The sequence below is a fragment of the Nyctereutes procyonoides genome, unplaced genomic scaffold (assembly GCF_905146905.1).
Source record: "Nyctereutes procyonoides isolate TBG_1078 unplaced genomic scaffold, NYPRO_anot_genome, whole genome shotgun sequence".
NCBI lineage: Eukaryota > Metazoa > Chordata > Mammalia > Carnivora > Canidae > Nyctereutes > Nyctereutes procyonoides.
The window spans coordinates 77,974,101-77,988,919 of NW_026575125.1; the positions used below are offsets into that span (position 1 = coordinate 77,974,101).

A 14,819-nucleotide genomic window follows, 5' to 3' on the forward strand; every position below is an offset into this window, starting at 1 on the left:
AGAAAAGAGACTGAAAAACTAAAAAAAGAACCAGTCAGAGGTGAAGTATGTAATAACTGAAGTGAAAAAATACACTAAAGGATATCAGCAGCAGGTTAGAGGGTGCAGAAGAATGGATCAGTGATCTGGAAGACAGGGTAATGGAAAGGAACCAAGCCAAACAGCAAAAAGAGCACACAATAATAAAAAATGATTATAACCCAAGGGAGCTCTGGAAACTTAATTAAGCACGATAACTTTTGTATTTTATAAATCCCAGAAGGGGAGGAGAGAGAGGACGGGGAAAATATTATTTGAAGAAAGAATAGCCCCAAACTTCCCAAATCTGGGAAAGGAAAAATACATCAAGGTACAGGAATCACAGAGAGCCCTAACAATATGAACCCAAGGAGTTCCACACCAAGACACATAATAATTAAAAAGGGAAAAAGTAGCAAAGAGACATAAAGGGAGAAATTGACAGTAATAAAATTATAGTAAGGGACTTTAACACTGTACTTCCATCAATGGATGGAAAATCAGACAAAATATCATCACAGAAACAGTGGCTTTTAATGACACTTTAGATCTGATGGACCCAACAGATCTATGCATCACATTCCATCCTAAATAGCAGAATACACACTACTTTCAAGTGGACATAAATCTTTTGCTAGGATAACAAGTTTTAATAAATTTAAGAAAGCTGAGGGGTGCGGTGGCTCAGTCAGTTATGTATCTGCCTTCTACTCAGGTCATGATCCCAGGGTCCAGTGACGGAGCCTCGCACTGGGCTCCCTGTTGCATGGCGAGCCCACTTCTCCCTCTCCTTCTGCCACTCCCCCTGCTTGTGCGTGCTCGCTTGCTTTCTCTGTCATATAAATAAATAAAATCTTTTTTTTTTTTAAAAAAAGAAAGCTTAAATCATATCAAGCATCTGTTCCAAGTATGACACTATGAAACTAGAAATCAGATACAAGAAAAAACTGGGAAAAGCCCAAACACGTGGAGGCTAAACAACATGCTATCAAACAACCCATGTGTCAACAAAGAAGTCAAAGAGAAAATTTAAACATACATAGAGACAAATGAAAATGAAAACACAATGATCCAAAATTTGGACCACCCAGCAAAAGCAGTCCTAAAGGGACATTTATAGCAATATAGGCCTATTTCAAGAAACAAGAAAAATATTAAATAACCTAACCTGATTCCTAAAAGAACTGGAAAAAAAAAAGAACAAATGGAGGCCAAAGCTAGTAGAGGGGAGGCAATAATAAAGATTAGAGTGGACCTAACTGAAATAGAGACTAAAAACTCACTAGAAATGATCAACGAAACCAAGACCTGGTTCTTCAAAAAGATGATCAAAATTGTTGACTTTTTGCCCGATGCATCATGAAGAGAAGAGAGGACTCAACTAAATAAAATAAAAAATGAAGGAGGAAAAATAACAACCACCACCATAGAGATGCAAAGAATTATAAGAGAATTTTATGAAAACTTGTATGGCAACAATTTGGACAACTTAGAAGAAATGGATAGTTTCCTAGAAACATGCAATCTCCCAAAACTGAATAAGGAAGAAATAGGAAATTTAAACAGACTGATTACTAGTAACAAAATTGAGTCAGTAATGAGAAAATTCTCCACATGAAAGTCCAGAACCAGATGGCTTCACAGGAAAATTCTACCAAACATTTAAAAAAGAGTTAATACTTATTCTTCTCAAGCTATTCCAACAAAAATAGAAGGGAAAGGAAAACTTCCAAATCCATTTATTGAGGCCAGCATTACTCTGATTACCAAAGCCAGACAAAAACACTACAAACAAACAACCCCATAACCGTAGGCCGATATATCCGATGAACATAGATGCAAAAATCCTCAAACAAAATATTATCAAATTAATTCAACAGTACATTAAAAGGACCATTCACCATGGTAAAGTGGGATGTATCCCATGATAAAGTGGGATGAAGCAAAGGTGGTACATTGTTTGCAAATCAATCAATGTGATATACCACATTAATAAGAGGAAGGATAAAAACCATATAATCATCTCAAACATATGACAAAATACATTCGTTCCACAAAGTGGGTCTAAAGGGTACATAACTCAACATAATAAAGGCCATATATGAAAAACTCACAGCTAAAATCATTCTTTTTTTTTAAGATTTTATTTATTTATTCATGATAGAGAAATAGAGGGGGGGGGAGGCAGAGGGAGAAGCAGGCTCCATGCTATGAGGGAGCCCGACACAGGACTCGATCCCGGAACTCCAGGACCACTCCCTGGGCCAAAGGCAGCGCCAAACCGCTGAGCCACCCAGGGATCCCCTAAAATCATTCTTAAAGCTGGACAACTGAGTGCTTTTCCTTTAAGACAAGGAAGAAAACAAGGATGTCCATCCTCACCACTTTTATTCAACCTAGTACTAAAGTCCTAGCTGCAGCAATCAGACAACAAAAAGAAATAAAAGGCAGCCAAGTTAAGGTAGAAGTAAAACTTTCACTACTTGCAGATGACATGATACTCTATATAGGAAACATTACATCTGAAACTGATAATGTACATTATGTTGGCTAATTGAATTTAAATAATACAAAATAATATCCTAAAGACCTCAAAAAATTGCTAGAAATGATAAATGAATTTGGTAAATTGTAGGATCAAAATCATTGTGCAAAAGTGTGTTGCATTTCTATACACTAATAATGAAGTAGTAGAAAGGGAAATTAAGGAAAAATAATCCTATTTATAATGGTACTAAAACTGATGATACCTAGGAATAAACTCTACCAAATAAGGTAAACGTCTTGTATTCTGAGAGGTATAAAACAGTGATGAACAAAACTGAAGACAACAAAAAGACATGGAAAGATATTCCATTTTTATGACTTGGAATAACAAGTATTTTTAAAATGTCTGTACTACATACAGCAATCTACACATTCAATGCAATTCCTATCAAAATATCAACTGTTTTACACAGAACTAGAACAGAAAATCCTAAAATTCATATATATCTGCAAAAGATCTTGAGTTACTAAAGCTATTTGAAAAAGCAAAGCAGGGATCCCTGGGTGGCGCAGCGGTTTAGCGCCTGCCTTTGACTCAGGGCGCGATCCTGGAGACCTGGGATCGAATCCCACGTCGGGCTTCCGGTGCATGGAGCCTGCTTCTCCCTCTGCCTATGTCTCTGCCTCTCTCTCTCTCTCTCTCTCTCTCTCTCTCTCTCTCTCTCTGTGACTATCATAAATAAATAAAAATTAAAAAAAATAAAAAGCAAAGCAAAGCTATAGATATTACAATTCCAGACTTCAAGCTATATTACAAAGCTGTAGTAAACAAAATAGTATGGTACTGGCACAAAAATAGATACATAGATTAATGGAACAGGATAGAATCACCAGAAATAATCCTACAGTTATATGGTCGACTAATCTACAAAGGAGGAAAGAATGTTCAATAGGAAAAAGTCTCTTCAACAAACGATGCTGGTAAAACTAGTCTGCTACATGCAAAAGAATGAAACTGGACCATTTTCTTACACCATAAACAAAATGGATTAAAGGCCTAAAAGTGAGATTTGAAAGAATTATTCTAGAAGATTGCACAGGCAGTAATTTTTCTGACATCAGCCATAGGCACATTTTATTATACATGTCTCCTGAGGCAAGGCAATCAGAAACAAAAATAAACTATTGGGAACACAGCAAAATAAAAAGTTTCTGTAGAGGGAATGAAACAATCAACAAAACTAAACAGCAACTTAGTGAATGGTAGAAGAAAATCTGCAAATGACATACCCGATATAAAAAACTTATACACCTTATCATAAAAAGCCCACAAATAATCCAATTAAAAAAATAGAAGACATGAACAGACATTTCTCCAAAGACATACACATGACAACAGACACATGAAAAGATGTTCAACATCACTCATCATCAGGGAAATGTAAATCAAATCTACAATGAGGTATCAACTCACACCTTTCAGAATGGCAAAAAACAGGAAAACAAGAAAGAATATGTGTTCACAAGGGTGTGGAGGAAAAGGAACCTTCCTGCACCATTGATGGGAATGCATACTGGTACAGCAACTGTGAAAAACAGTATGGAGTTTCCTTAAAAAGTAAGAAATAGAACTACACTTTGTTCCAGTAATCACACTACTGGCTATTTTCCAAAGAATATAAAAACAGTAATTTAAAGGGATACACATACCATATGTTTACAGCAGCATTATTTACAACAGCCAAGATATGGAAGAAGCTCAAGTGCTCATTGGTTTATGAATAGAAAAAGAAGATATGGTACCTACATATGCACACACACACACACACACTGGAATATTATTAAGCCATAAAAAGAATGAAATCTTTCCATTTGCAATGAAATAGGTGGAACTATATGTATAATGCTAAATGAAATAAGTCAGTGAAAGACAAACACTATATGATTCCACTCATTTGTGAAATTTAGGAAACAAAGAAAAGGAGGAAAGGGGAAAAAAAAGAGAGAAACAAGCCAAGAAACAGCCTCTTAACTATTGAGAACAAACTGATAGTTACCAGAGGGGAGGTGGGAGGGGAGATGTATGAAATAGGTGATGGGGGTTATTTAGTGCACTTATGATATACACTGAGTATTGTATGTAATTGTTGAATAACTATATTGCATGCCTGAAACTAATGTAACACTGTATATTAACTGTACTGTAATTAAATTTTTTAAATGAAGGACATTAAAATTTTAAAACTGAAAAATTACTTTTTACATAACATAATATATATTAGAACAATATACTTGAACCTTGAAAAATACCTGTAAGTCATATTGACAAACATGGGCATTTTGAAGCAGCAATAATTAACATGATACAAATTAAGTCACTTGGTAAATATGACAAGGCTTCCCAGGGTGTTTTCTGTAAGAGCTTTAAGAACAGCAGATGCTACTGCTAATAAAAAGGAACCCAATTATGAAAGGAAAATATGCCATTTTTATTGCTAGAAATTAAAATATGATGAAAGGAGCAAAGAAATCTTAACTGAACAGATTTCTGAACGCTCCCATTTACAAATGAGGATACAAACGTCACATTTGAGATATTAACAATCAAACCTTCCTTGATTTGATGAAAGATTCAAGAAACATGTCAGTTTCTCTGAACTCCTATCATTAAGTCATCCTGGTTACAATGAAGCTAGCAAACAAAAGTCAGGGAAAGAACCACACCAATTTCCTCCTCCATCTCCACAGGTGATATCCCAGGAATGTTCTTACTGGATTATCCTAGGTCATTTTACAACTCTGAGCCAATGGCTCTGACACAGTGACTCTAAGCCCTTTATTGGAGAAGCCAATGGAGAGTGGGTTAGGACCTGCTCTCATTGCACATGCCAATCATTCAAGTGATGAATATTGGCAATATTTAGTAATGGCTTGTGTACTCCGATTACCAATGTAGCTATAATTGTGATTACCACTAATTTATATAGGTACTATTTGTTATTTACCCCTATTAACTAATTCATTCTATTACCATTTCTATTTGCATCTCAAATCATCTTCCAACTTCCTAAATAACACTGATATGTTCCCTTAATATGGGTCAGTTGGTGAAAACCCTACAAGTTATGACTTCTCATGCGTCTATATTTCAGAGCTAAGAACTTAAATGAGCCAACACTGAAACAGTATTCAGTGTGCAGGTCAATTAATCAGGATTAATAACTGAGGAAAAGATCAGACAAATATTAATCAACCTTCCTTGGTCAAAACTGGATGTGGCTATCAGAGGAAGTCCGCAAGCTTGGGCATACCAGGTCTCTGTAGGTGAGGTAATGACTAAAAGGGCTAATGGCTGAGGACTGCCAGCTGACTGAACTCTCAGAAGCTGAAGGAGAAAGTCTGTCTTTGGAAGGGGGTTCTGGGTGGTCCATATTCATGTCTATCATAAGTTCATTATCAAATGATACTCTGGCCAGGTAGGAAACAGCACTTGCATTTGGCTTCCATTTATTGATGAAAAGAGGGATCCTGTCACACTATTTTGTTTTCCATTTTTAGGTACCATGTCCTTTTGTCTGCTATTGTGCTCTCTATGCTTATATCATAGCTTCACTACAATGTATTCAACATGGGCTTCCTGAATCCATGGTGTCATGGCTTCCCTAAATTCAGGGCTATTGCCAGAAATTTTCATTTGACTTACTATATTCCTTAAGTCTCTTTGCCTCTCTTTCATCCTATTTTTTTCTTTATCTTTCTAGAGGTATTCTGTATTATTTCTTTCACTTGTGTTCTACTTCACCAATTCTCTATCCAGGCATCTCCTTTGTTGTATAAATTTCTTTAATCTTTTCTTCTAGTGATTACAATGGTTAGGTTGAGAAAACTCATTTAGCACTTTGATAATGAACTACTGCTTCCTTATACGTTCTGTCACACACACACACACATCAAACACATTTATTTTTTTATGTTGGTATTTGTTAATAATTCTATAGTGGCTTCCATTCTGATTTCTTGTTCTATTTTGCTGATAGAGGCTTGTTTTTGGATTGTGTGCTTATATTGAAGGAGTTTATCTGCAGGAATCTTGCAAAAGCCTTAATTAAGATTAAGCTCTTCCAGAAAGGACTATTATACAGCTGCCATTTAGATTGGGTTGCCACCAGGTATTATTTGGATCATGCTGATACTGTTAATTTGAACCACAAGGTTTCACTATAACACTCATGAGACTGCAAATTCTCAGAGACTTTTTGCTTTCACTCAGAGCCTAGGACTGGGAATAGACTTTTCCTTGGCATCTCCTATTCTCAATGGAAAAAAGTACAGTTTTCACACAGAATGTAGTCATTCAAGCACCACATCATGCAAAGCTGAATATTTAACGTGATGAGTCATATTTTGTCAGCCAATGTGGCTAAAGGTAAAAACAGAAAAACATGAACATTCAAATAGTCTAAGTTAAAATATGTGGCCACCATCAAGGAAAGTCATTTTAATACTATTAAGTTGTACAACTCTTCTCTGACTTGATCGAAGTGACAGGAGGTTTCCACTCACAGGTCTGGACTCATATCCTTCTTATCATGATTAAAAGCATACAACTAATCAAACAAAAAAGCAGAGAGCAAGTAAAGTATAATATGAGATCCTCTTCCATTTTTGAGACTGAGTACCTAGCAAGACTCTTACTAGTTTGGCCTGACACACCTAACTGTGCATTGGGCCCATGGTTAAGTCAGTAGCTGCACATCTTTGACTGGCTTACTCAGAGCTGAGTGTGGCTTGAGTTGCTTTGACTGAATGCCTCTACCATCCTCATGATGCCAATGTGCTAGTCATGAAAGTTTTTATTATCCTCAGGAAAGATTACAGACTCGGAAGGAATAGAATCAGATAAATCTGAGCAACCTAGAATAGGAACTCCAGTTACTAATGAGCCTGTAATAGGCTGAACTTTTAGATTTAGCAATTTCTGTACTGAGTTTGGGTTCTCCCTTCAGTTTTTCAATGAATTCTCTAACAAGGATAATGCTGAGTAGGTCTGAGTGGGTACATTTGACTTATTATTCCCCCAGGATTATTGCTTATCATTTGTTATTTAAGCAATAAATCCATTTCTCTCAATTAATCTTTACTCTTAACCACACCATTAGAGAATTATTAAACACACCATTAGAGAATGAATGCTCACCATATGCTCTTTGTCCTCAATCTTCTTTTGAAGTAATCAAATGTACTCACTTCCTCCTCTTGTCTTCAACATCAACACCCATTTTTCCTCACTATCCCTTGGATTTCATATCTGTCACTCACCCTTGCAATCCCAGTCTTTAATAGTCTATGTGGTGCTATACAATGTTGTTTTACTCATGTACCTATGTAATTTCTGAAATTACAGATAAAAATAGCTTTCAGCTCTCTGCTCCTCCCCGTTCAACAGACAACTGCATCTTCCGGTGCAGTGCCAGCCGCGTCCCTGAGACGATGGTGAAGGTCGGAGTGAACGGATTTGGCCGTATTGGCGCCTGCTCACCAGGGCTGCTTTTAACTCTGGCAAAGTGGATATTGTCGCCATCAATGACCCCTTCATTGATCTCAACTACATGGTGTACATGTTCCAGTATGATTCTACCCACGGCAAATTCCATGGCACAGTCAAGGCTAAGAACGGGAAACTTGTCATCAACAGGAAGTCCATCTCCATCTTCCAGGAGCGAGATCCCGCCAACATCAAATGGGGTGATGCTGGTGCTGAGTATGTTGTGGAGTCCACTGGGGTCTTCACCACCATGGAGAAGGCTGGGGCTCACTTGAAGGGCGGGGCCAAGAGGGTCATCATCTCTGCTCCTTCTGCTGATGCCCCCATGTTTGTGATGGGTGTGAACCATGAGAAGTATGACAACTTCCTCAAGATTGTCAGCAATGCCTCCTGCACCACCAACTGCTTGGCTCCTCTAGACAGTCATCCATGACCACTTCGGCATCATGGAGGGCCTCATGACCACCGTCCATGCCATCACTGCCACCCAGAAGACCGTGGATGGCCCCTCTGGGAAGCTGTGGCGTGACAGCCGAGGGGCTGCCCAGAACACCGTCCCTGCTTCCACTGGCGCCGCCAAGGCTGTGGGCAAGGTCATCCCTGAGCTGAACAGGAAGCTCACTGGCATGGCCTTCCGTGTCCCCACCCCCAATGTGTCAGTTGTGGATCTGACCTGCCGCCTGGAGAAAGCTGCCAAATATGATGACATCAAGAAGGTAGTGAAGCAGGCATCAGAGGGCCCCCTCAAGGGCATCTGGGGCTACACTGAGGACCAGGTTGTCTCCTGTGACTTCAACAGTGACACCCACTCTTCCACCTTTGACGCCGGGGCTGGCATTGCCCTCAATGACCACTTCGTCAAGCTCATTTCCTGGTATGATAATGAATTCAGCTACAGCCACCGGGTGGTGGACCTCATGGTCCACATGGCCTCCAAGGAGTAAGCGCCTCCTGGACCACCAGCCCCAGCAAGAACAAGAGGAAGAGAGAGGCCCTCAGCTGCTGGGGAGTCCCTGCCCCAACTTAATCTCCCAACACACTGAGAACCTCCTGACCTCCAATTTACATCCTAGACCCCGAGGAAGGGGAGGGGCTTGGGGACCCCTACCTTATCATGTACCATCAATAAAGTATACTGTACCCAGCCAAAAAAAATAGCATTCAATTTTGTAGATTTTCCAGATTTATCTCTTTGTTTAGTTGAAAGTATCATCTTTCATAGGGGCATTTACTAATTATTTTAAAAGTACAAATGCCTTTCTTAAAATATTGACCAAATATTGGTCCCTAAAGGAAATCCTAATCAGTTTCTAAGGATTGAAAACAAGTATCTTTTCACCATGATAAAAAGATAGAAAAATTAAAATACAATAAAATTAAGTGGCATTCAAAGAGCCTTGAGTAAAAGAAGGGTGAATGAGGTCACCTTCGTTCTCTAAGGGGAGCCCATTTAATCAGTATCATGGAAGAGGTAGCACAATTGCCCATGTATAGCTCTGGTTTCATATTTCGGGGGTTGAATCATGTTGCCCTAACTTCATACCATGTAGTCCTAACTCCCAATACCTCAAATAGGATATTTGGAGATAGGGTCCATAATGAGGCAATCAAGTTAAAATATATTAACATGGGCCCTAACCCAAAATGATTGTTTTCTATATAAAAAGGGAAAACGGACTCAGAGACATGCACATGGGGAAGACAACATGAAAAGAGATGGGAGAAATCAATCGTGTAAGAGTTTAGAGACTAGACCAGGAGTACACCTTCCCTTACACATCTCAGAAGGAATCAGCATGACCCAAAGCTACTGATTTGGAATTCTAGCTTCTAGAAATGTAAGACAATACATTTCTGTTCTTTAAGCTCCCCAGTGTGATACTTTGTAATGATAGACCTAGCACACTAACACAGATTTGGGTTCTGGAAGTAGAGTGAAATTATAACAAAGAATAAATAATGTGGAAATGGCTTTGAGGTTGAGTAATGAGTAAAGGTGGCAGGGTTTTGAGGTGTATGACAGAACAAGTCAAGATTTCTTAAGGGACTGTTGGGTGAAATATAGACATTAGATGTACTTCAGGTGAGGGCTCATACAGAAAAGAGGAGAGCTATGGAGAGTCATTCTATCATCTCAGACAATACATATAGCATCATGAAAAATATGTTGCTAGAAATATGAGTATCAAGATACCTCTAGTGAGATAACAGATGGGAATTAGAAACATGTTATTAAAAACTTGCAAAACGGCCATCTTTATTAAAAAGTGGCAGAGCATTTAGTTGAACTGTGTTCTAGTATTTTATGAAGAATAAAACTTTTACATGATAAAATGGGACAGTAAACTGAGGAGATTTCTAAGCACAGTGTTGAAGGCATGGCCCGCTTTCCCCTTGCTGCTCATTGTAAATGCCAGAGGACAGACATAAATTAGAACAAGTACCATGAAACAAAAAGAAACTAGCATGTGATGATTTGCAATTGTCTTACCCTATCCAGATAGTCTGCTTTTTAAGAAAGGGGACAAGGGTGTGGCTGAAAAACTATCAGGTGGGAGGTTAGGCATGTAAAATGTGGGTAAAATCAAACATCTCATCAGTAGCCAAAGATATGGTTGTTGAAAAGGTGAGTGGAAGACACTCCTGTGTTACAGCTTTAACATCTTGAATAGCAAGGAAAACCAACAGTGTTTTATCCTGAAATTTTAATATCAGCAGAACCACGGACAGCAAGTATTGATGGGACAAAATGAAGAAAAACTGTTGTACTACTGGCATTCTATTGACAAGAAGAGGGCCTACAGATGTATCTGGCTGGAAACATGTGTTATCCCCCAGAAAAGGGAAAATGACCCCAAAGAAGATTCAGGGCTTAGCAGAGCTGCCACTGCCACTATGAACTCAGAGGCACAATGCCAAGGGATATAGCCATCTCCTCCTTCATTCCTAAGACCATGGTCATCTCCTGGGTTCCAAATGTTAGGGATACCTAAGGTGTTCAGAAGAATATACTGCAGCAACCTTAGATGGGTGGGAGGCCACCAATTACCATGGCTGAGAATGTGAAGCTGCCACTCCATGGGATCAGAGGTCAGAGCCTAGAGCCAGAGAGGTTACTTTTCAATCAATATGATCTAATATAATTTTCACTCACATGTGGAATTTAAGAAATGAAACAGATGAAATTAAGGGGAAAAAAAGAGGCAAACCATAAAACAGACTCTTAACTATAGAGAACAAACTGAGGGTTGCTGGAGGGGAGGTGGGTGGGGTATGGACTAGATGGGTGACAGGTACTGAAGGAGGGCATTTGTGATGAACACTGGGTGTTATATATAAGTGATGAGTCACTAAATTCTACTACTGAAACTAATATTATACTAAATGTTAACTAACTGGAATTCAAGTAGAAACTTGAAACCAAAAAAATCTTTCCTTACTGGGATCCAAGTTTGCTCCTGACACATGAAACCTTGTCTCCCTTTTCAATTTCTTGATTTTGGAATAGTGAGGTCTATCTTGTGCCTCTCTGGCCATTTTATTTGGGAGCAGATAACTTGTTGACTGTGTTCACACATTCTCACTTGGACAAGAATATTGCTTCAGCATTAATTACAGCTGTAAATGCACCCCTATCTGATGCAGGGTATTTCAATTAGATTTTTCCTCAGCCTTGGTGCTAGAATCAGTAAAGACTTTTGTTGACATTCACAAAGGAAGAATGTATTGTGCACATTGGGACATGAATTTTGGATTTGCAGTGGGTTATTATGAATTGAATTCTGTGCCCTAAAATTGATATGTTGTATTCCTGACCCCCTTCAAATGTGACCTTATTTATTAATAGAGCCTTTACTGAGGTAATTATGTTCAAGTGAAATGATTAGTGTAGGCCTCATCAAGTATTACTGTTGTCCTTGTAAAAGGGGGGAGATTTGGAGTCACAGACACCCAGGAAAGATTATATGAATATATATTGTGAAACCATGGCTATTTTAAGCCAAAGAGAATGGCCTGTAAAAGATACATGCCTCATAGCCCTGAGACTCACTCAACCATGTGATACACAATGATAAACTTCAAGCATTCAGGATTTTAAGGCAATAAATGATGTTATTTAATTTGACCAGTTCCTGATATTTGGTTTTGCATTCCTAGAAAACTAATTCAATATCCTGAAATGACCATGACTCAAAACATGTAAATAATCAAGCAAAGGAAAAACAACAGGTAAAAAATACAGCTTCTTTCTCCTCAATCTCCAACACAGAGCAACAAGGAAGTCTCTTATTGGCTTACCTCAGGATATCTCCTCACACATCTGATCAATTATTGTGGCTCAGAAGCTGTAGATCCTTCATTGGCTGACTCAGATAAGTGTGTTGCTTGAACTACACTGACCAGACACTCCCATCATCCCTATGATGAGGTGTTGTAAGTCATGAAATTTTGAGTTTTTCAAAATCAAAAATTTTTAGCCTGAAAGAAACAAACTCAGATAAATCTGAGTGAGAGAGAGGCAGTAGTAACTTCAGTTTCTAGGGAGCCTAAATAGGTTTCTTGAATCTTTGGATTTAGAGAATACTGTACTGATTTTGGGTCCTTGCTTTATGTTTTTTAATGAATTACACAATATTAGTAGTGTTAAAACAAGTTTGACTTGGGTATATTTGTGCTATTAATACTATTTTTCCATGTTGTTGCTTATAATTTGTTAGTGAAGCAGTAGCAATTCCCTTATGTCATCTTCTCAGTAACCACAGCATTAGATCATGATTGTTCACTAGGTACATTTCTCCTCAATCACCCACTGAAGAGAATAATCGGATGTACTCACTTCCTACTCTTCTCAATAGCATCAAACTTCAATTTCCTTTCTGCTTCCCAGATTTCCTATGTCACTCACATTTGCACTCTCAGTCATCCATCTAGAGCCCAATGATGGTGCACTAAATATTGTTTTCCTAGTGCTCCCCCTTAATTATTTAAATTACAAATGCAAGAACCCATAGCCTAGGTATGCACATGTGCATGAGTGCATTCACATGCACATGCACAAACACGCACAAATATCTTAATAAAATACTTAAAATGACTTTTTATACAATACAGATTAATAGAGAAGATGGCAGCAGAGTAGGAAGACCATAGGCTTGCTTTATCCCATGAATATACCTAGAGAACTATCAAATCAGCCTAAATACCTCAGAAATAAACCCGAAGACTAGCAGAATAAACTGTGCAACCAAAGGCAGAGAAGAGGCCACATCAAAGAAGGCAGAAAGTGTAGAGACATGGTTTGGGAGAGAAATGGATTGTGCCTGCTGCAATAGGGAGGGAGCCACAGTTGCAGAGAAGAGTGAGAGATAGTCTAGCACATAGGGAAGCCCACATGGGGAAGATGAATCCCCATAGCAATTAGCTTGGAAAGCAAGAGGGAATGAATTTTGCGAGCTTTGGCAACCAACAGGGCAGAAAGCCTGGAGATTTAAAGGTAAGTAGTCTTGGCTCTGGGATAACCCAGACACATCAGGGCTGCTCTTGGAGAAAAGGAAGGGCAAACAGCCCACAGACATACAACATGAAAACAGCAAGTGGAGAGCACTGGGAGCACAGTGGGGAGGTTATTTACTCATCCTGGAGTGTGTCCCACAGAGGCAGCAATCACAGAAAGAATACTCCAGTAAAAAAAAAAAAAAAAAAAAAAAAAGCGGCAGGCACCATTTCCCCCTCCCACCCTTCAATATAAGCACAGGGCCACATGTGGGAACCAGCATAGTGATGACACTGCTATCTAATTGCTTAAAGAAAGCCCCCCCCATGCTCTAGTGAAACTACTCTTTCTAGTCATGCTTGCCTCAATCCCAGCATGGTGGGCCCTCCTGCCCAGATGACCAGCCCAGACCCTTGCCAGCATCATGTCTCCCAAATTGGGAGTTGTTTGCAGGTCACTGGTTCTGGTGTGAAGACAGCTGTCATTTCACAAGTGGACAAGAGCACACCAACTTATAACTTACCAAATTCAGGCCAGGGACCAAACGCTGCCCACAAGAGGCAAAGAGAGCCTCTACAGATGACTGTACTGAAGGATAAAGTGGCTAGGACCCAACAGCAGGGTACATTTTGAAGGCACTCCTTGAAGCACCAGATCCTGGGGAACAGGGCACATGACACTGCAAGGCACTACAGGACCTCTTCTTCATAAGACTATTACCCTCAAGAATAAAAGATATAGCTAACTTTCCTAACACAAAGGAAACTTAGGCAAAATGAGAAGACAGAGGAATTTGTTTCAAATAAAATAACAGAAAAAGGCCATAGCCAGAGATCTTAGCAAAACAGATATAAGTAACATGCCTTATAGAAAATTTAAAGTAATGATCATAAAGATAATCACTGGACTTGAGAAAAGAGTGGAAGACATCAGTAGACATCAGTGAGACCTGTAACACAGAGATAAAGAACATAGCAGAGATAAAGGGCTCAAAAAATGAAATACAAAACATGCAGGCTGGAAGAAGTAGAGGAACAAATTAGTGATCAAGAAGATAGAGTAATGGAAAATAATCAAGCTGAATGACAAAAAACAAAAAGACATTATGAAAAATAAAAATAGACTTAGGGAACTCAATGACTCCACCAACATAGTAATATTCGTATTATAAGAATCCCAGAAGAAGAAGACAGAGAAAAGGGGGCAGAAAATTTATTTCAAGGAATAATATTTGAAATTTTCCCTAATCTGGGGAAGGAAACATATCTAGGTCCA

The 14,819-nt window shown here is 38.7% G+C and overlaps 1 pseudogene; it reads left to right on the forward strand.

Moving 5' to 3' along the window:
- Positions 1 to 7,995: 7,995 nt before the first annotated feature.
- Positions 7,996 to 8,994, forward strand: LOC129518775 (glyceraldehyde-3-phosphate dehydrogenase-like; annotated as a pseudogene).
- Positions 8,995 to 14,819: the final 5,825 nt, after the last annotated feature.